General features: G+C 40.9%; 1 protein-coding gene and 1 long non-coding RNA gene across 9 annotated transcripts in view; one reads left to right on the top strand and one right to left on the bottom strand.

The window, feature by feature from the left end:
* The window catches only part of cyrib (CYFIP related Rac1 interactor B), a 183903-nt gene that overhangs the window by 21455 nt on the left and 141507 nt on the right, over positions 1-20941 (top strand). The window contains exons 1-2 of one of the 7 annotated variants that reach the window (XM_048595733.1): positions 12585-12743; positions 15395-15568. The exons of 4 other annotated variants lie outside the window; for them this stretch is intronic. The gene's annotated coding sequence lies outside the window, so the exon portion shown is untranslated. Of the gene's footprint in view, positions 1-12545; positions 12744-15394; positions 15569-20941 lie in introns of those variants that run through there. 2 more of the 7 variants (XM_020513009.2, XM_048595734.1) reach the window with 2 other exon arrangements.
* On the bottom strand, positions 1189-12895 carry LOC109913488. 2 transcript variants are annotated; one of them, XR_007261917.1, is made up of 4 exons: positions 12775-12895; positions 7316-7691; positions 3635-3719; positions 1212-2664 (listed from the first exon to the last, which is right to left on the bottom strand). It is a non-coding gene; the product is annotated as an uncharacterized LOC109913488 (long non-coding RNA). The 2 variants fall into 2 exon arrangements; XR_002258314.2 differs by lacking the exon at positions 12775-12895 and having other exon boundaries at positions 1189-2664; positions 7316-8212.

The raw sequence follows: 20941 nt of genomic DNA, 5'->3' as shown, positions 1-20941 counted from the left end.
TCTTTAGTCAAGTTACTTGGAGATTAAGATGTGAGCCATGATAGTGGAATAGTTGTGGTTCTGTAATATAGGTAGGCGATGGATTTTGTAATGAATTTAACAGAGTACTTGTTGGGGCTGCAGAGATGATTGAAGTCAGGTTGTGGAAGAGAAATGAAATGTTAGAGATAAGTTTAAACTGGTCAGTAAGAGCATGGAAAAATTAGCAGCGGTGTAAATCAAAAATGAACTGAGCCTTTTGGTAATGAAAAGATGATGTGTAAATGTCATCCCAAACAGCCAGGTCCGACGGTGAACAGAATCAGGACTTCAGAATTGAATGAAAAGGGTTAAAGTGACAAGTAAATAATAAAGTGCACATACATATGTATACAAATAAAGTATCTTGAAAATAAAGTTATATGAAAGACAAACTAAAATTCAGGTAAGGGTGTTGTTCAGAGATGGAAGTGATATTTCTGATTTTTGACTTCGGCACAGAGAGCACATCACATAACGAAATTAGCTGCGTACGTAAAATGAAATGTGTAGATGGGTAGCATGTACAATTTAGTGTTTAGCAGCGTGAAAGTACACATTCTAAGAGCAAAAGAAAGGAACATACACCTAATAGACACTGGCTGTGAATGAACAATCAAATCCATAATCCATTGGAAGCGCAGATGGATAAAGACACAAAACAAGCATTGTCAATTTATAAATACAAGAGTGAAGTACAAGAAGAGATAAGAAAGTTTTTACAAGGATATGGTCAGATTAGAATATTGTCCTTTGGGTGTTTTTCATTACAGAAGAAAATTAAAACTATTCACAGAGATGATTCCTGGGAGAAGAAATTGCTTAGAAGGAAGGGCTTGATATATTGGGATCACTTTTACCGGGACGGAGGAGATTTAATCAAGGTTGTCAACATTATAACAATCCTTAACTGAATGAATAAGCAAAGATTATGTTCTTTGAAAAAGTCATTGAGCGATCAACAATTTGTGAGTATTGCTGAGAGAATGTAGGAAAATGTTTACTACAAAATTTATTTGAGCATGGAGTACTTTGACACAGTCTGGTTGAGACATTCATCACTGCCTCTTTTAAGGTCAAAGTAGATAAATAGTTAAAATATTAGAAATTGTGGCGATCAGAGCAGGATTCGGACATATCAAAGATATGGCATGTTTGACATGTTAAACATTTTTAAGTAAATGACCATTTATTCATGAACAGTTTTGGTTTTAACTAAGGAATAAACTATAATCTCAAGTGATTGTGTTTTAACGACTCCTACAAACCACATCAAAGGCTGTTACAGCAGAGGTACAGGTCAAGTGTTTACACAAGCGAGCCAATATAATTTCACTTCTCCAAATATCTCGCATTCACAAAAAAAAGAAACAAGATGTATTTAAAGATTATCACAGTTGTCCAATGTACATGGATCACAAAGAAATGTGCTATCTATTAACAAACAATACAACGATTTCAGTCTGCTCCACTTTCATCAGTCTTTGCACATGCGTTGTATACAGTCTTTAAATCATACAGATGTCCTAACAGTACGTATGCATATTGTTGTTGGCTGTTCCTCTGGTATCTTTTTGCTTTCAGAGCGGTGTCTCCTCTTTGGCACGTATCACTCCTATGGCAAGTATCATTGCCACGGTAACTGTTGCTGATCCATTTCTGATGCTGGGGAACACTTGACCCATAAGACTAATTGTTGTTCTACTCTGTGTAGATGGTGAGATCACTTCTTCTTGATCCACTGCCTGCAGTGAAGGTACAGCTTCTCTTGTTGTACACAGATATTTGCAGTTGTGATTACATATATTCATTCATGTTCAGCATGCTGGACTACCCAGGTCTCAAGTGGCCATGTGGGAGACTTTTGTTAAGTGTTTTTCGACTGATTTCGATTACTAAATTTTGGCAATGACTTGGTAGTTGTATCAAAATATGTTCTGTCATTTTACTTTGATTTTGTCACTCACACATTTGTTATTATTTTTGGCATCCTTAAACGAATGAATGAGCAAAGATTATGTTCTTTGAATAGAGTCATTGATGAGGGGTCATCAATTTGTGATTATTGCTGAGAGTGAGCATAGGAAAATGTTTTCTACAAAAATTATTTGAGCGTGGAATACTTTGACACAGTCATGTTGAGATATTCATCACTGCCCTAAATTTTGGCAATGACTTGGTAGTTACATCAAAATATGATTTGGTGTTCTGTCATTTTACTTTGATTTTGTCACTCACACATTTGTTATTATTTTTGGCTTCAGCTGCAGTGTAAAATGAGTCTTTGGAGTAGCAACTTTCCATGCCTTCTATAGGTGTATTTTTCCACTGAATTTCTTCCTTTTTGAAATTATTTTAGTCTATGATAAAGATGTCGGGTATGACAATCAGATGAAGGAAATTAAAATTTGGTCATTCGTATTTACGACTATTATAACAATTGACGTGCTAGGAGCTTCTGCACACATTGATAGTGTTCTGATGAGTAAGTTACTCCTGTAAGCAAATGCGCTGTTACATCAGGATCCCTTTTGCCAAAGACAAGTCAAGGTGATGACATTATCTTTCAGTTGTCCAGACTGTCAGGATCCAGCTAGATGTATCAGTGTCACATACTGATTAATCGTCTCACTCTTCCCTTGAACTCTGTTGAACAAATTTATAAGTAATATTAATATTGGGTTCAAAGTGCACATATACAAAGCCTGCATGATTTTTTTTTGCTCCTTCATGAGATCTATGACTTGTAGCACTCTCCCCAACATTTGTAGCAAGGCTACCAATCTACAAATGTTATTTGCTGAAGTTTTTTGATTAATTCTGTTGCTATTTAGTGGAAAATGTGCACCCATTTCTCACAATAATTCACAGTTGCAGACTGCTGTCTTTTTTATAATTCCTTTATGTTTCTTTCAATGGCTGATGATCTTATAGCTTTGAAATTCTACACATTTCCAGCTGTACCATTCTGACATCATGTTTCAAGTGATGAATGTTTTAATGCTTCTTACAGACTGCACCCAAAGGTATTTACAGGAAAGGCAGAAGTCATATGAGTGTGGCAAGTCAGCTGGTACACAAAGGGTACAATTGCATTTCTCCAAACACTACAAGAGAAAGTTTATTTATAATCTTGTTCCTCGTTGCTGTTGTCCTGTACTGATGGCTTGCTGCTCCATGCAAATTAATAAACATGAATATTCATGTTTATTACATTCATGCATTTCCAGCAGAAAGAAATTTGAATGAGTGAAGCATTTGAAAATTATACAAGAATAAGATTTTGAGTATTTCTGGCAGGGATACAATTAGCAGAATTATGATGAACAGGTCATATCTGTTACCTTAACCAATTCTCCATAAATATGAACCTTGCAATGTGTTGCTTCAAATGAGTAAACTATTAGAACAGTATTATGGGCTGGGAAGTGTAAGTGCATGCACAGTGTATAACTTCAGTGAAAGACATTGGAAAGTGGTTTCCAAGGCTTGAGTTTAGTGATAATAGTTCATAAATAGTATTTCTTCCATTCATTGTAGTGTAATATTGTTAAACAACTGATGGTTTTGGACTAGTCAGATACCAGAATGAAGAGATTCCAGAAATAGAACAAACCTGGTTTGATAGCTTTTTCTTGTTCAGTTCATTAACGTGGTGTTAGTCACTGAAACATCAAGCTGAAGATGTCCTGAACATGTTTCTTACACAAAAAAAACAAAACGAGCAAACCAAGAAATATATTTCAGTTAGAAACATCTTAATGCACATTAAACAAAGTTTCAACTACATCAGAACCTATTAATCAAAAAGGTTGCTTGAAGTCTTCTGCCAGGTTTTTTTCAAATGACTTTTAGGATCACGCAAACAGAAATGCTATTGAAAGGTCACTTGCATTGAGAAAAAAATAACTACCTCTTTGTAAATAACTATTATTTTCAATATGGTTTTGATTAACATGATGCATAATCATATAATCATACCCTTCTGTTCTGAGGCAGGATATCTCTCAACTGAAAATTAATCAATTAATAACGTAAAATTCTGAAATTCTGTTTTGCTCATGCTTGGATTTACATTGTGAGAATTGCAAGCACGTGTGCTATTTGCTAATGCCCTTCAGCTGGCAGGTAACTCAGAAAATATCAATGCAAATTAGGCTTTTGAGAGAGGTTAGATCCTCCAAATAAAAATGTTAGGTATGTGAATACCATTTTATAGATATGCTAAGTTGTATTATAGTGACATTTTTATTTCACAAGAAATCTTTTCAATCTGAGGAGAAAAATAGCAAGTGTAAGATGTATGACAAGCCATTTTGAATGATTTTGATTTGTTCTTTATAAGTGGTGTATTTGTCATTTCCATGGTTTAAGGCTTCCAATCATTTTGGTCAAAAGGATAGAGGTTCTTTTAGTAATTTCATCGTTAAAAAGTTGTTTTTATTAATTCTTGCTTCCTTCTTGACAATTTATGTTGACCGCAATTATTAAAATTATTCTTCTGTTAAGAACTTGAGTAAGGTGATATTTACATACACACATTTCTGATGCATGATTAAAATGTATTCTAGATATCACAATGAAAATGTAATAAAGACCCCTAAGACTGAAAGTTCATTTAGCGAGACTTGCTGGCCAATCAGGAGCTGGCAGTTCTTGTGCTCAGTAGGGCACTGAAGGAGGGCCAGGGCTGTTCCTGGGAAAGAACCCCCAGAATTCCATCAACAGGACGACCCAGGACCAAAGTACATGATGTAGGGAGGGGCGTATCCTGGTTTGGGACTATTGGGAAAAGGATATGGGGATTTGATAGCAAGGGCAGAGGGTGGCTTTCAGAGGGTATTCCTCTTCCTGAACCCACTGATTGACATCTTGGGTTGGGTGGGGAATTGTCCTTGATGAAGACAATGGCCTGCAGTCTGACCTGTCCAGTGTGCTGCATGGTATTGGGCTTACTTGCAGCTGTGTTATTTCCAGCAGTGGTGGGATGATGCCTTTAAATGGTTCTTAATTGGCCATTTAAATGCTTCAATTGGCAGCACTGTGGGAAGGTCAACTATGAGGCTTCCCACCCAGAATTTCTTGCTGGTGGAGAGGGTAAAGTGGTGGATTTAGCTATACTGTCACCCTGCCTAATTAAGCACCCTTCACCCATCAAAGCTCACCTCCTCTGGGACCAGAAGATTCTTCCCATTTTATCTTTACCTATTAACTACCTACTGTACTAACCCTTTCATTATTTTAAAACCTTCTATAAGACTATTCCTCAGTCCTCTCTTTTCTGCAGAAGAGGGTCCAGTCTGCTCAATCTTTCCTGATGGTTATAACTTCTTAATTCTCAAAAGGATTCTGATAAATATTTATTTCACCTTTTCCACTGCATCTATTTCTTTTTGTAATGCATATACCGGAACTGTGCACAGTACTCTAATCATGTTTTAAACAAAGTTCTATTCATGATTATCAGTCTGCTTTTCTTCCAGAAATGTACCCCAATGTTTGCTTTGCAATTTTATGATCTTGTTCACCCATGTTGCTACAGTAAATGATTTGAAAATTTGCACTCCTACGTCCCTTTGTTTTTCTATTCAATTTAGATTCTTATTTTCACCAGCAAAATACACTACTTCACACTTAATTTGCCAGTTATACAGCTATTCTGCAAATTTATTAACAGTCTTCTGTATTCCTTTGCAGTCTACTCCCAAGTTGGTGACATCCACAAATTTTGAAATTCCACTTCCAGTTCTCAAGTCCACATTGTTTCTGAAATAGGGGAACAATGGTGGCCCAAGCACTAATCTCTGGAACACCACTGCTTGATGGATGCAGATTCAATAATAAGTTTCAAAGGGGGACTAGAGGAAATAAATTTGCAAGACTATGGAAAAAGAGCAGGAGAATGGCTTAATTTATTAGCTGTTTTAAAGATCAGTATCAGCCCATTGAGCAGAATGGCTTCTTCCTGTGCTGCATCATTCTACGGTTCTATTCGACGTCCACCAGTCTGACCGTATACCTTTAAAGCCTACTTTCTAGTTTGAAGCCAATTTTCTATCCATCCTACTATGTGCCCTTTGACCTCAGTTAAGTTTACTGATAATAGTACTTCATCAAAGGCTTTTGAAAATTCAAATATATTTAATTTACTAAATTGGCCTACCGTACTCGTAACTAGTAAGATGGTTGGACGGATGATTAGGATTCAGCTGTGGAGTTACCCAGATGTTATGAGCCAGGTTCTAAACTGCTTAATGTTTCTTGGCTAACTATCAAAGGTGTGCATATTTAGTCCAAATCGTTGACCTCGGGATTGGAGACCTTTGTGTTAGGTTCAGCATAGCAGGGAATTACCCATCAGAAGCTTAAACTTCCTGGGTAATTCCCATGTATGTCCGCGCCTCAGGACTTCCTCTTCCCTCGTCTGTCCTAGTTCAGTCTCCAGAGACCAGATGATTTGGGCTTACCTGCTACCTCTTCCCTAGCTGCTTTTATTGTGTGAATGACCAGGCATTTCATTATCTTTAAATTTGAACAAGTTTTAATTTATATGGCTTCTTTCTAGATATTTTCAATTAATCTGTTAAGATGTGTTACGACACACTTGAGTAATGTGGGACATGAACCTGGTCCACTGGCCCAGAGGTGGGAACACTACCAATTTTGATACTGTTTACACAGTATGGCAGCGGTATGCACTCTTATTTAAATGCCTTGTCTCTCTTTATTGACTCTTAGACCTTAATTATTGGAAAATTCTTGTTTTCAGTGATTTTTTTTTCACCTAAACTCCTACCATTTTAGAAAAAAAAATTCCCACTACTGTTTTATCCTTTGCTTCCCTCCCTCATTGGCACCATGCCAGTATATTTTCCAGTTTATTCTCAAGACAAAAAACGTTTTACCAGTTTTTTTTTGGTCTTTTGAGGAAGATATGAGTAAGACATTCACTACCTTAAAGCATATTGTGTTATGACTGCTAATACTTGGACGTTACCCTGTGATTACCACTTGATTTATTCTAGTTCATTTTCCATGAATAGATTTTGCAGTGATTCTTGTTGCACTTATTTATTGGGTAAGAAGAGTCCTGTTTGCACACAATCCACTCCATTTCTCCTATCTCTTAATGTTAGTTGATTTTGTTTAAAAAAGTTCTGAAAATGATCTATAAATTCATGTCCATGTTTGAAGTTGTGAATAGGACATGCCTTCATTGACCATGACAGACCTATTTGTTTACCTGAAGGATATTATTCTTGTAACACTTTTGATAAATGACAAATTAAGGACTTACCTTGAATTTCTTGGGCTCTGCCATTCCCTACCCTAGCTGGTAATGTGAGTTTCGATTTATTTCTTCTAATCCAAGTATCTGTCACTTTTCCCTGTTGCTGCTTTAGCTGCTGCTTGGATCTTCTTGCTTTTATGAGTTGCTGATCTTTCCTGACAGTGCTTTCAGATTGGTGCTTTAAGGCTGTTGTCCTTTTTATTATGCAATGCATTATTAGTCTGTCGGCATGAGGTAGCTTATAGCAGCACTGAGTGTGGGGCCATGGGAGAGGTCCTAGGGTTTGACAATAAGGGGAATGTTTTGCTAAGTGGAAAATCTGTGCGATGTAACAAGATCCTGGACCACTGGAAGTTCCCTGTGTGGCATGATGAGCAGGCGTCTGAGCAGCATAAATTTTAGCAGAACAGGTAAGGGTAAATGTTTGACCTAGTCAGCAACAGTTTTTCACAAGGAAACGCATGGTACAAGGAAGTTAATTAAATGGAAAAAAAATCTAATATTCCAACCACGAGTTGATCTGGTTCCCACATCACATTGGATAGATTGGACTCAAATAATCTGAATACCAGGACTCCCAAGGATTAATATGAAGAATGATTACACAAACAAGCTGTATTCCCTGGAATTTACATTACTAAGGGGAACTTTTAAGGTAGACAGACAATGATTATCCCCTCCATGGAGATGGTGATAAATGAACAGAAACTCACAACTTTCTCACCACCTCAGCAAATGTGGGCAGGACAAGAAGACCCATGGATAATTTTCTCAACTCACCAGCATTTAAGGCACTTAAGTCATAGAAGTATACAGTGCAGAAACAGGCCCTTTGGCCCAACTTGTCAATGTCAACCGGGTTTCCCAAACTGAAACTGCCCCATTTGTCTGCATTTAGCCTATATCCCTCTAAACTTTTCCTATTTACTTACCTATTCACATCTCTTTTAAATGTTGCAATTTTACCCGCCTCTACCACTTCCTCTGGCAGCTTGTTTCATATACGCAACATCCTCTGCGTGAAAAAGTTACATCTCGGGTTCCTTTTAAATCTTTCCCCCTCCCCTTAAACCTATGCCCTCAATTAGTGGCCACATACAGGCCTAAACTCACCATTTTCCCAATTACCTGTCTCCTTAGTTGGTTACAAAGGCAACTAGTTTCCCAACTGGGGAAAGCAATTTTGGGGCAATAACAGTCAAGGGGATGGTCTCGGAAATCCAGCATCTGCCCTTGCTTCAAAGCCTCATGACTCCATTCTCTGCAACCCACACCCTGTGAGGAGGAAAAAAGAACTTCTTGCTGCTACATCCCCAGAGGAATAGGTCACTTCAGGCATACTTTCTGAACCAAAAGATACTGTTTACTGGCTGGCAGCTTCTAGGCGACCAGCTTCGTTAATTGTGAGGGCAATATACTCACCCTTGCTCGTATCCCAACCAGCTAACATGCTTGCCTTACGATTAGAAAAAAATGGGAAAATTTTTGCCATAGGAACTATTGCTGCTGATTGAGAGTTTAGGACTAGGGGACACAGCCTACAATTTAGATACAGTCCTTTCAAGAATAAAATTAGAAAACACTCTATTTGCAAGGAGCGGTGCAGTTCTGTGAATGGCAGTAGTTGCTTGGTCAATTGTTAACTTCAAATCTGAGAATAATAGCCTTGGTTAACAAAAATATAAAAGGATATGGGGCATAAGTGTGATTGTGATTTCACTGAACTTCACAGCAGGCTCAAGGGACTAAGCTGCCTATTGCAAATTCTATCTAGAAAATGGTCAACGGTTCCACTTCTATCAGGGCTGCACCAGGTATTTTAATTGTACTAATAAAATGATATGGTTATTTTGTGGCAGTACAAGAATTTAATAAGTTATTCAACTCCATTGAAAATTAGGAAAAAAGTTAAAGGGAAGGAGAACTCAAGAGCTGTTAGTAATGGAGGTAATAGGACCCAAAAAGAAGGTGCAAAAACTGGCATAAGGGCACTTTATCTGAATGCTTGGAGCATTCGAAACAAAGTGGATGAGTTGACGGTGCAAATCATGGCAAATGGGTATGATTTAGTGGCCATTACAGAGACACGGTTACAGGATGGTCATGACTGGGAGTTAAATATCCAGGGGTATCAAACTGTTCGGAAGGACAGATAGGAAGGTAAGGGAGGTGGTGTTGCTCTGATTTTTAAGGATGATATCAGGGCGATAGTGAGAGATGATATAGGTTCTACTGAACAAAACATTGAATCCATTTGGGTGGAAATTAGGAATAGCAGGGAGAAGAAGTCACTGATAGGTGTGGTCTATAGGCCACCAAATAATGACATCGTGGTGGGGCGGGCAATAAACATAGAAATAGCTAATGCATGTAAAAATGGTACAACAATTATCATGGGGGATTTTAATCTACATATCGATTGGTCAAACCAGGTCGGTCATGGCAGCCTTGAGGAGGGGTTCATAGAATGCATCCGCGATAATTTCCTTGAACAATATGTAATGGAACCTACGAGGGAGCAAGCTATCCTAGATCTAGTCCTGTGTAATGAGACAGGAATAATTAATGATCTCACAGTTAGGGATCCTCTCGGAAGGAGCGATCACAGTATGGTCAAATTTAAAACACAGATGGAGCGTGAGAAGGTTAAATCCAGTACCTATGTCCTGTGCTTAAACAAAGGAGACTATGAAGGAATGAGGAAGGAGTTAGCTAAGGTAGAATGGGAGCAAAAACTTTATGGTGGGTCAATTGAGGAACAGTGGAGGACTTTCAAAACAAGTTTTCACAGTGCTCAGCAGAAGTATATTCCAGTGATAAGGAAGAACTGTAGGAAAAGAGAGAGCCAGCCATGCATGTCTAAGGAAATAAAAGAAAGTATCAGATTGAAAAAAACACATACGAAAAAGCAAAAAGAGTAGTGGGAAACTAGTAGACTGGGAAAACTTTAAAGGCCAACAGAAAGCCACAAAAAAAGTTATAAAGAAAAGTAAGATAGATTATGAGAGTAAACTAGCTCAGAATATAAAAACAGGCAGCAAAAGTTTCTATAAATATGTAAATCGTAAAAGAGTGGCAAAGGTAAACATTGGTCCTTTAGAGGATGAGAAGGCCATTTTAATAACTGGAATAAGGAAATAGCCGAGACATTAAACAGTTATTTTGTGTCGGTCTTCACAGTGGAAGACACAAATAACATGCCGAAAACTAATGGCAAGAAGGTTATAGCAGGTGAGGACCTAGAAACTATCATTATCACTAAGGAGGCAGTGCTGGGCAAGCTAATGGGGCTAAAGGTAGACAAGTCTCCTGGCCCTGATGAAATGCATTCCAGGGTACTAAAAGAGGTGATGGGGGAAATAGCAAATGAACTAGTAATTATTTACCAAAATTCACTGGACTCTGGGGTGGTTCCCGCTGATTGGAAAGCAGCCAATGTGACGCCACTGTTTAAAAAAGGAAGTAGACAAAAAGCAGGTAACTATAGGCCAGTTAGCTTAACTTCAGTAGTGGGGAAAATGCTTGAATCTATCATTAAGGAAGAAATAGCAAGACATCTGGATATAAATTCTCCCATTGGGAACACCCAGCATGGGTTCATGAAGGGAAGGTCATGTTTAACTAATTTGGTGGTATTATTTGACGATATTACTTGATTGGTGGACAATGGGGAACCTGTGGATGTGGTGTATCTAGATTTCCAGAAGGCATTTGACAAGGTGCCACACCAAAGGCTGCTACATAAGATAAAGTTGCACGGTATTACAGGTAATGTATTGACATGGATAGAGGATTGGTTGACCAGTAGAAAGCAAAGAGTAGGGGTAAATGGGTGTTTTTCTGGTTGGCGGTCAGTGGCTAGTGGTGTGCCTCAGGGATCAGTGTTGGGACCTAAATTGTTTACAATTTACATAGATGATTTGGAGTTGGGGACTAAGTGTGGTGTGTCAAAATTTGCAGATGACACTAAGGTGAGTGGTAGAGCAAAGTGTACAGAAGACACTGAAAGTCTGCAGAGGAATATAGATAGTCTTAGTGAGTGGGCAAAGCTCTGGCAGATGGAGTACAATGTTGATAAGTATGAGGTCATCCATTTTGGTAGGAATAACAGAAAAATGGACTTATGTTTTAAATGGTAAAAAATTGCAGCACGCTGCTGTGCAGAGGGACTTGGGTGTCCTTGTGCATGAATCGCTGAAGGTGGGATTGCAGGTGCAGCAGGTAATTAAAAAGGCAAATGGAATTTTGTCTGCCATTGCTCGAGGGATGGAGTCTAAAAACAGGGAGGCTATGCTGCAGCTGTATAGGGTCCTGGTGAGGCCACACCTGGAGTACTGTGTGCAGTTTTGGTCTCCTTACCTGAGAAGAGATATACTAGCACTGGAGGGGGTGCAGAGGAGATTCACTCGATTGATTCCAGAGTTGAGAGGGTTGGATTATGAGGAAAGACTGAGTAGACTGGGATTATACTCATTGGAATTCAGAAGAATGAGGGGAGATCTTATAGAAACATGTAAGATTATGAAGGGAATAGATAAAGTGGAGGCAGGGAGGTTGTTTCTGCTAGCAGGTGAAACTAGGCCTAGGGGGCATTGCCTCAAAATAAAGGGAAGCAAATGTAGGACTGAGGTCAGGAGGAACTTCTTCACCCAAAGGGTTTTGAATCTGTGGAATTCCCTGCCCAGTGAAGCGGTTGAAGCTACCTCACTGTTTTTAAGGCAAGGCTAGATAAATTTTCAAACAGTAAAGGAATTAAGGGTTATGGTGAGTGGGCGGGTAAGTGGAGCTGAGTCTCAAAAAGATCAGCCATGATCTTATTAAATGGCGGGGCAGGCTTGAGGGGCCAGATGGCCTACTCCTGCTCCTAGTTCTTATTCCACGGAGAGTGGTTACAAGGTAGAGGTAAATCGCACAGTATCATCTGGAAGGAAGCTAGATAAGCATATGAGGGACAAAGGAGTAGAAAGATTGTGTTGACGGGGTTAGATGAAGATCTGTGGGAGAAAGCCCACCCTTTGAAGCTTTCCCAGATCAGGTGGATCGAAGCCTGTACATGTGCTGTAAATCTTGTGTCCCTGAAATTCTTCCATAAGGTGGGCATCACTGACACTTAAGACATTGTGCATGATTGAAATGAAGTGTTTAGGGTAGTTGTGTGGCGACTGCTGCCGACCGGTTTCGAAACGTCGTGAGGCGAAGGTAGTGAGCACAGTAAGATCCCGCTCTCCGTGAGCTGGGCGAAGTGCGAACAACATCAATTGAGTACAGGCAAAGAGAAGCAGTCGGGCGGACCTGGCGGTAGGACAGTGTGGAGCAGGCAGATGGCAGGTGGAGCACCCACGTCCGACTCATCTCCCGTAGGTGATCGGCGCAAGCAAGCATAAGGCCTTCCCCCCACTACCCACCACCAACACTTCCGCACGGCGAGTGGCAGGTAAGTGTGCTTCTGTTTGACGGGGCTGTACCTGAAGGGTGCGGCCATGCCCCGCGGGGGCGTGTAGAGAAAAGTCGTTGGCTCGGATCGCGAGGCGAGGCTGGTTTTAAACGGCCTATCCGCTTGAGCCGGGAGCGTTAGTGCGCTCGAGCGCCAAGTTGCTCGCGAGCGGAATCATCGCTGACTGGGGGTGCAGGTGCAGGCGCATGGGCGGGTGGAGGGTCCAACCGACCAGACCGAGAGACTCGGCCTCACGTCAGTGGGGGTAGGCAACACACAGTCACTGGGGAATAGTCGCGCACTCTCCCTGCTCTGATAAAGAGACCCTGGGCTCAAAACGTTAACTCTGCTTCCTCCCCAGACCTGCTTAGTTTCGCCTGCAATTTCTGTTTTTGTATGTCTGTCACTGCCCGCCGGAGATGTTGGGCGCAAGGTGACTCGCGAACACCAATCGGCTGCTTTGGTGAAACACTTCCTGTGCCTTTCGTCTTACCCCGCTCTGGGGATTGGGGTCGGCCACAGCAGCAGTAGCTATGCCTTTTCTATCGGCTCATGTCCTGGTGGGTAGTTTGTATGGGGGCCAAGGGAGGATGAGGCGGACTGGAAGAAGGATTAGGGTGGAGGTGTCCTTTGTGGGAGGGAGGGACCCTGCCCCGGGATTAGGAAGTCCAGAGAGAGACTCTATTTTTGGGAATGGGGAGGACCCTGAGTTTGGGGAGTTGTGGGCAGGGAGCTAGAGATAAGAGTTGGAAGGGGAGGGAAAGGGAAGGAAGAGGTTTCTGGTCTGGTCGCAAAAAGGAATGCTTTGGGAGGGAGGTACTTCGCCCTATCTTGAGCTAAGAGAGGGCTAGTTGGCTGCTCGTGGGTGGAAGGAAGGAAGAAAGAGGAACCCTTCCTGCGGTAAATGGGAAAGGTGGACTCTGGCCGTCAGATGGATGGGAGAAGAGATTGGAAGCCTGCATTGATATTAGGGGGAAATAGGTTTAAGGAGTGCGAAGCACCTGCTGTGGTGGAAAGGATGGGGCATGGTTAAGAGTTCCTGCCCCAAGGAAGGTGTGGGAAGAAAAGTTGGGGGTTGGGGGGAGAAAGAGAAAATCCTACCAGGATCCAAGGATGGAGGGGATGCAGGGATGGGAGATGTGAGTGGTGTGGGATAAAGGGAAGTGAAAGCTGCAGCCCAATGGTATCAATGTGGATTTCACAAGTTTCAAAATCTCCCCTCCCCCTACCGCATCCCAAAACCAGTCCAGCTCGTCCCTGCCTCCCTAACCTGTTCTTCCTCCCACCTATCTCCATCTCCTACCGACCAACCTCATCCCGCCCTCTTGGCCTGTCCGTCCTCCCTGGACTGACCTATCCCCTTCCTAACTCCCTACCTACACACCTTTACTGGCTCCATCCCCGCCTCTTCGACCTGTTTGTTTCCTCTCCTCTATCCCTCTTCTATCCGCCTCCCACTCTCTCCCTATTTATTTCAGAACCCCCCTTCCCCTCCCCCTTTTCTGATGAAGGGTCTAGGCCCGAAACGTCAGCCTTTCTGCTCCTATGATGCTGCTTGGCCTGCTGTGTTCATCCAGCCCTGCACCTTGTTGTCTCGGATTCTCCAGCATTTGCAGTTCCTACTATCTCTGAAAGTTGTATTCATTTGTTTTGGGATGGAGAAGGGTCACCTGATTTGTTCATAGTTAAAAAGGAAGCAGGATGCTTTTGGGTGGGCAGTGGCGAAGAAAGAGGAACAAACTGGGACAGGGGATGGATAGTGGTAGACGTAGATTCTGCTTACTGGTGGAGAGGAAGAGATGTTGGGAGAGATATCGGATCCTGATGGGAGCTGCAAGGAACTCTGTCTGGGCTATTGGGTTGCTGAGGGAGGAATTCCTGAGAGGGAGAAGGGGTCCCTATCTGCAGATTAGGAAAGAGTGAGAAGAATACTGATTGGTATTTGTGGTGGAGAGTAAGTGAGGGACCTGGGACCTGAGTGTATAGGAAAGAGAGGGTCAGTGGAAAAGAAAGTCCTGGCTGTTTTGATGAAGAGACAGACAGACAGAGAGAGATGTTATGGGAATGGGGCAAACTTGTCCATTGTGGAGGGAGTGAAGTGGGGGATCCTGCCCTTTGAGAAACAGAGATAAGGACCTTGACTGTGGTGTGGCAGGGAGATAATTGCCAGTGATAAGGTTGTATTTGGCAAGGCAGAAAGATACTGCATTTGTGGTTATCCCTACTCTCAAAATAGCAATTTTGTTCTTCATTCATCATGATAGCTTTAGATCTGTTCAAACAAACCACACGTCAACTTTTACCTTTTCTGTAGTAAACCCCTTCCACTATTTATTTCAACTTGTACAGCTCTCATCTTACACTTTGTTTAAATTCAAATAACTCAGACTTGAATGTGATTTAGCTGTTCATCATCAGGCTGGACCACACAAAACTGTTCACTGTTCAGAATCACAATGGAATGTAAAAATAATTTCCTGGCTTTTCCATCACAAACCTTTTGGACCTTCCACCCTCACCTCTAATGTTTTTGACATCTTTGTAACCATGACTGTCGGTTCAGCCACATTTACTGTTTCCCTTAGCATACCAAGCCAAATTTTTTCTGATGCATCATCTTTGCCTTAGCAGTGATATCATTTTTTTTCTAGGGGTCAATTAGTTCAGTTGTCTGGATGGCTGAGTGATGTCAACAGTGTAGGTTCAGCACCAGCTGAGGTTACCACGAAGGATCCTCCTTTTCAGTTTCTTCCCTTGCATGATGATCCTCTGGTTAAATCATCACCAGTCATCTGTCTCTAATGAGATAGCAACCCTGTGGTCTGGTAAGACTGTGGCAACTTTACTTTTACCTTGTCTTTTCTCCAGTTTATTTCCTGTTTCCCCTTAGAATTTATCTTGTCCACTTCTTTCAACCGTTTTTCACCTAGTCTCTGTGTTCGCTCATAGTGTCAATGGTTTCTGCTTAGGAACTGAAGTTGCCTATATGAAATCTTTCATTATTTTCCTGTTGTAAAAATCCAACCTTGATTCCCTCTTGCGAATTTAACTAAAGCCTTATCTATATTTTGAATATGTTGTTGCCTGCTAAATTGGTACCTATCTTTCTCGCAACTTGTGTTTGAACTCTTCCAATCAGATTTTTAACCCTGTCATAGCAGTCACATCCTAAATGAGTGTGACACTGATAAACTATAATCCCTTATCCTTCTTAGCCAGTTTGCAGCCTTTCACTCAGTTGGACACACCCTGTTATTCCAACCATTTCGTATCTAGCTGGTTTGTGATACCTCCACCTGGTTCCAGTCTCTAGCAATGGCTTCTCATGCTTGAAAGGCATGAACTCTGAAGTTCTAGCAGGGATCTATTCTAGGCTCCCCTTGTGGATCTCCTCTATGTTGGCTGTTGAGCTTGTCTCAATCCTTTGTTGCTTGCATCTTGTAATTTGTCCTGTTCATCCGTAACCCTTTGCTTGTTACATTGGCTGCCATTGTGACAACATGTTAGTTATAAAATTTTCATTTTTGTTTACAAATCTCACATGGCCCTCTCCTTTTTCTGCCTGCAATTTTCTCCAGCTGTAAAGCTCTTTGAGAACTCTGCTCTCCTCAAGTTTGGCCTCTTTGCTCCACTATTCGTTCATCTAACCAATCGTTGAGGCTTTATATACAAACTATAATCCACAGTTGATGTAAATGGGTCCCCAGTAAATGTGGTTGGCTATTTCAACGGCAAGGTTTAACTTGTTTACTTTGACCTTGGGGCAGGCATTGTCTTTAGAATTTCCAGTAGAAAACAGTTTTTTTATATGGGGCATGTTGCTTCAGGGCTACCATGTTATAAACTTCTATCAGTTAAGACTCTTCTTTATGTCTGGGCAAAAATCAATGAGCATCTGACTTGAAGTATTGAGATTAAAACCATTGCCTTTAACGATGAGAAGGACTGGGCTAATTTACTTCATATTTGTTTGCACATGCTTTTCTGACAACTTCTTTAAATAAAACTTGATCTTAGGGCAAATGTCTTTGTTCTAATGAGTTGTGTATTCATTTCTCAATGCATTGCAACCTGAGTTATCATGTTGCTCCCAATGTGTGTAACTCATCGACTTACCTAGAGGACTCTTTAATGTAGGCTAGTAAAAAGAGTTGATTTATTTTCAGGTATCTATTTATGTTGAGACCTATGGCTCATGAGCATTTCACAAAAATTCTTGCACACGAATACAAAGGCAATACAACAGTATGAATGAGAAAGCAAAGTATTGCAAATGTTGGAAATCTGAAATAAAAGCAGGAAATGCTGGAAGTACTCAGTACAGACAGCTTCTGTGTAAAGAAAGAATTTGAGATTTTAGTTCTGTTGCATTTTAGGTGTATCCGTTTTTCCCTATTCCATCTATGACTACTTAACGATTAACAAATGAGGAACTGGCTTAATTGTGTATAATTTAAGTGTTCAGAAAGTCTATTAAGCTGCATTACAGTGTTGGAATGGCTGTCTTGATACACTACATAGATTGAGAATTACTGTAGGTAACAGTGATTGCATTTTTTTCTTTAAATTTAGTGCAAGAATTTTTGGGAATACGATTATTCACTTTTTTTTAATTTGTATTTTTATAAGGCTGGATTCCTTTTTAAGTGGGACTGTGAAATACCCGCAGTTGAGCCAAAAAGTGAGAAAAAGACCTAGATGACGTGTTAACAGGTTGTAGTTACTTGAGTTCTGTATTTAACTGCTCACAGTATGAAAAAAGTGATTTTGAAGTAGCAATTTACCTCCAAGTGTAATATAATCAATATTATGGAGGCTTGGTTTAACTTAGGAACAAGTGAGGACTAAATATTCCAAGCTTAACATTCTGCCAGATCATACAGTCTAGAACCTAAATAAGCTTAAGAAGTAGATTCAGTAAATTTCTAGAATGATTAAGATTTTTCCAGAATAAGTGTCTACATTTTACAGTCAGGAAAGAAGTGATCATGCTTGTCGCTGATATCAGAGAGCTGACTACAAAAATGTGGCAAATTCTTGGGTGGAATTTCACTCTTCGCAGTGCTAACTATATCCTGGAACCAACTGCAGGAGATCTCTGGTATTTGGTAGATGTTGACATCAAGCAGACTAAGCAGGCAGATACGTTAATGAATTCTCATAGATAGCAGACCAAGAAGTAACAAGCAGGTTTTACCATTGATTTAAAAAAAATTACTGGAAGAAAAGTTTTATATACAGGAATTGAGAGAACCTAAAATATCACAAACTTTAAAATTATTTGAAATATCTATTTTTTTGTATTGCAAAATACAAAAATTTTATTGGATTTTTCATAAATGTAAAATTGTTTTTGCCATGACTGAAGATGATATTTGGCAATAAGTATGGTTTAATTAGCCATTGAAATATTGGGATTATACCACTAATGATACATAACGTGCTTGGGGTGCTTGCTGCAGAATGTCCAAGTGTCCAAAGTGCATTGACATATGGAGATCATTGCTGCCCCGTAAACTGAACCTTTGGTTTCGGATTCTGATCCTGAAATACTACTTTTCCTCAAATCAGTTATTTGCTTGAGTGCAAATTGAGTGCTTAGCAGCATGGCGTAAAGACAATAACCTCTCCAAAAATGTCAGCAAAGTGAAGGAGCTGGTCATTGACTTCTGAAAGTGAAGTGGAGGCACGCCCCTGTCTGCATCAATGGTGGTGAGATGGGGATGGTCGAGAGCATCAAGTTCCTGGGAGTGATGACAGTCTGTCCTGGTCCACCCACCTTGATGTGATGGTCAAGAAAGCACAACTAACGTCTCTATTTCCTCAAGGGCGGCACGGTGGCTCAGTGGTTAGCACTGCTGCCTCGTAGCACCAGGGACCTGGGTTTGAATCCAGCCTCAGGCGACTGTCTGTGTGGAGTTTGCACATTCTCCCTGTGCCTGCGTGGGTTTCCTCCGGGTGCTCCGGTTTCCTCCCACAGTCCAAAGATATGCAGGCTAGGTGTGTCGGCCATGCTAAATTGCCCGTAGTGTTCAGTGATATGTAGATTAGGTGGGTTATAGGGGAATGGGCCTGGGGGGGGGCGCTCCGAGGGTCGGTGTGGACTTGTTGGGCCGAAGGGCTTGTTTCCACACTGTAGGGATTCTATGATTCTATGATGAAGAGGCTAAGGAAATTCGGTATGTCTAGAGTGACTCTTTTTAGGGTATGGGGCAGCCCACAGTAGTTTTCGGAAGAGAGTGTAAGGATTTTGACCCAGTGATAGCGTAGGAATGGTGACATAGTTCCAATTTTTATTGATGCACCATAGAAAGCATCCTATCTGGATGCATCACAGTGTGGTTTGGCAACTGCTGTTCCTAAGACCACATGAAACTACAGTGATTCATGAACATAGCCCAGACCATCACGCAAACTGCCTTCCATCCATTGACTCCAGCTGTACTTCCCACTGCCTCAGGAAAGCAACCAACATAATCAAAGACCCCTTCCACTTCGGTTATACTCTCTTCCACCCTCTTCCATCCTGCAGAAGATATAGAAAATTTGAATACACGTATGGATAGATTCAAGAACAGCTTCTTCCTCGCTGTTATCAGACTTTTGAATATACCTCTCATGTTCATTCTGCTGTCTCTCACTCGCTCTTTGCACCTTCTCTGCAGCTGTAACACTATTCTGTACTCTGTTCTGCTGCCCTGATGCACTTTTGTATCGTACAATCTACCTGTATAGCATGCAAAACAACACTCTTCACTATATCTTGGTACATACATCAGCAATAAATCAACCAATCGCAAGTCCAGTCACACTAGACTTAATCAAGAAGAGCCTGCCGAGATATGGAAAACTGATCCATGTTAGTGTCAGTTGTGTGTAGAAGTTTGACGATGGAGGTTGGGCCTGTTTTGGTTTGAAAGCAGTGTAGTTTGAACAATTCCCCAAAGTTCTATAGCTTTCTCAGTGATGAAATATAATTTTCTGGTGGTGAGGTACTGTATTGCAATGAGGAAAGTAGAGAAGAGGATTGGTGCAAAAAGAGAGCCTTGTTGACCCTCGTGTTCAGTGAGTGTGAGATTGAGATTTAAAACACAGTGATTTTAAAAAAATCATTTCAAGTCCAATGTGACATTTTTCCTAGTTTTAATTGTTCATGGGATGTGGCTAGGCCAGCATTTATTTGCCCATCTGACATTGTCTTGGAGAAGTTGGTGGGAGCTACTTTCACTGCAATCCTTACGGTATAGGGGCACCCCATGGTAGTTTTCGGACGAGAGTGTAAAGATTTTGATCTAGTTTGACATATTTCCAAGTCACAATGGTGTGTTGCTTGGAGAGGATCTTGCAGTTAGTTTTCCCATGTACCTGCTGCCATTACCCTTCTAGATGACAAATCATTGAGAGTTTGGAATGTGCTGTCTAAGGAGCCTTAGTGAGTTTCTATGGTATATTTCTAGACGGTATGCGCTGTTGTTGCTGTGGTAATGGAGGGAATGAATGTTTGTGGATGTTGTACCAATCAAGCAGGTTGTTTTGTCCTGAATGATATCAAGCTTCTGGAGTGTTGTTAGAGCTGCTCCTATCCTGGTAAATGGAAAGTATTTTATTACACTCCTAATTTATGGTTTGTAGATTGTGGATTAGGGAAATAGGAGGTGAGTTACTTACCATATAATTCCTAACTTCTGGCCTGCTGTTGTTGCCACAGTATTTATGGCTGATTCAGTTCAGTTTCTGGTTGATTACCAACATTCTGGGTTTACACTGGGGCTTCAGTGATAGCAATGACATTGAACATCAAGGGGCAATGATTATATTCTCTCTTTTTGGAGAGGTCATTGCCTCAACTTGTATGGTGCCCATGTTACATGCCACTGATCAAAACCTCCAGACTTGGGTTGATGGATATGGATATGGACTGCTTTAGTTAGAGAAGTTGCAAATGATACTGAGCATTCTGCAAACATCTCCACTTCTGGCCTTTATGGAGGGGAAAATTATTGAAGCACCTGAAGATGTTTGGGCTTAGGACACTACCCTGAGGAATTTTCTATTTTTATTTCAGTTTCCAGAATCTTGGTATTTTGCTTTTATTTTATGGTGGGATTTGTCATTGGTCTGCTTGATGACCAGACTGTCTAAGCAGCTGCTCCACTGTGAGCTCAGTTGCAGCAGGAGACTCCCAGGGGACAGTGGAA

The sequence above is a fragment of the Rhincodon typus genome, chromosome 4 (genome assembly GCF_021869965.1).
Source record: "Rhincodon typus isolate 14 chromosome 4, sRhiTyp1.1, whole genome shotgun sequence".
Classification (NCBI taxonomy): domain Eukaryota; kingdom Metazoa; phylum Chordata; class Chondrichthyes; order Orectolobiformes; family Rhincodontidae; genus Rhincodon; species Rhincodon typus.
Note: the sequence above shows the minus strand (reverse complement) of the source record. Positions and strands in the feature narration are given on the sequence as shown.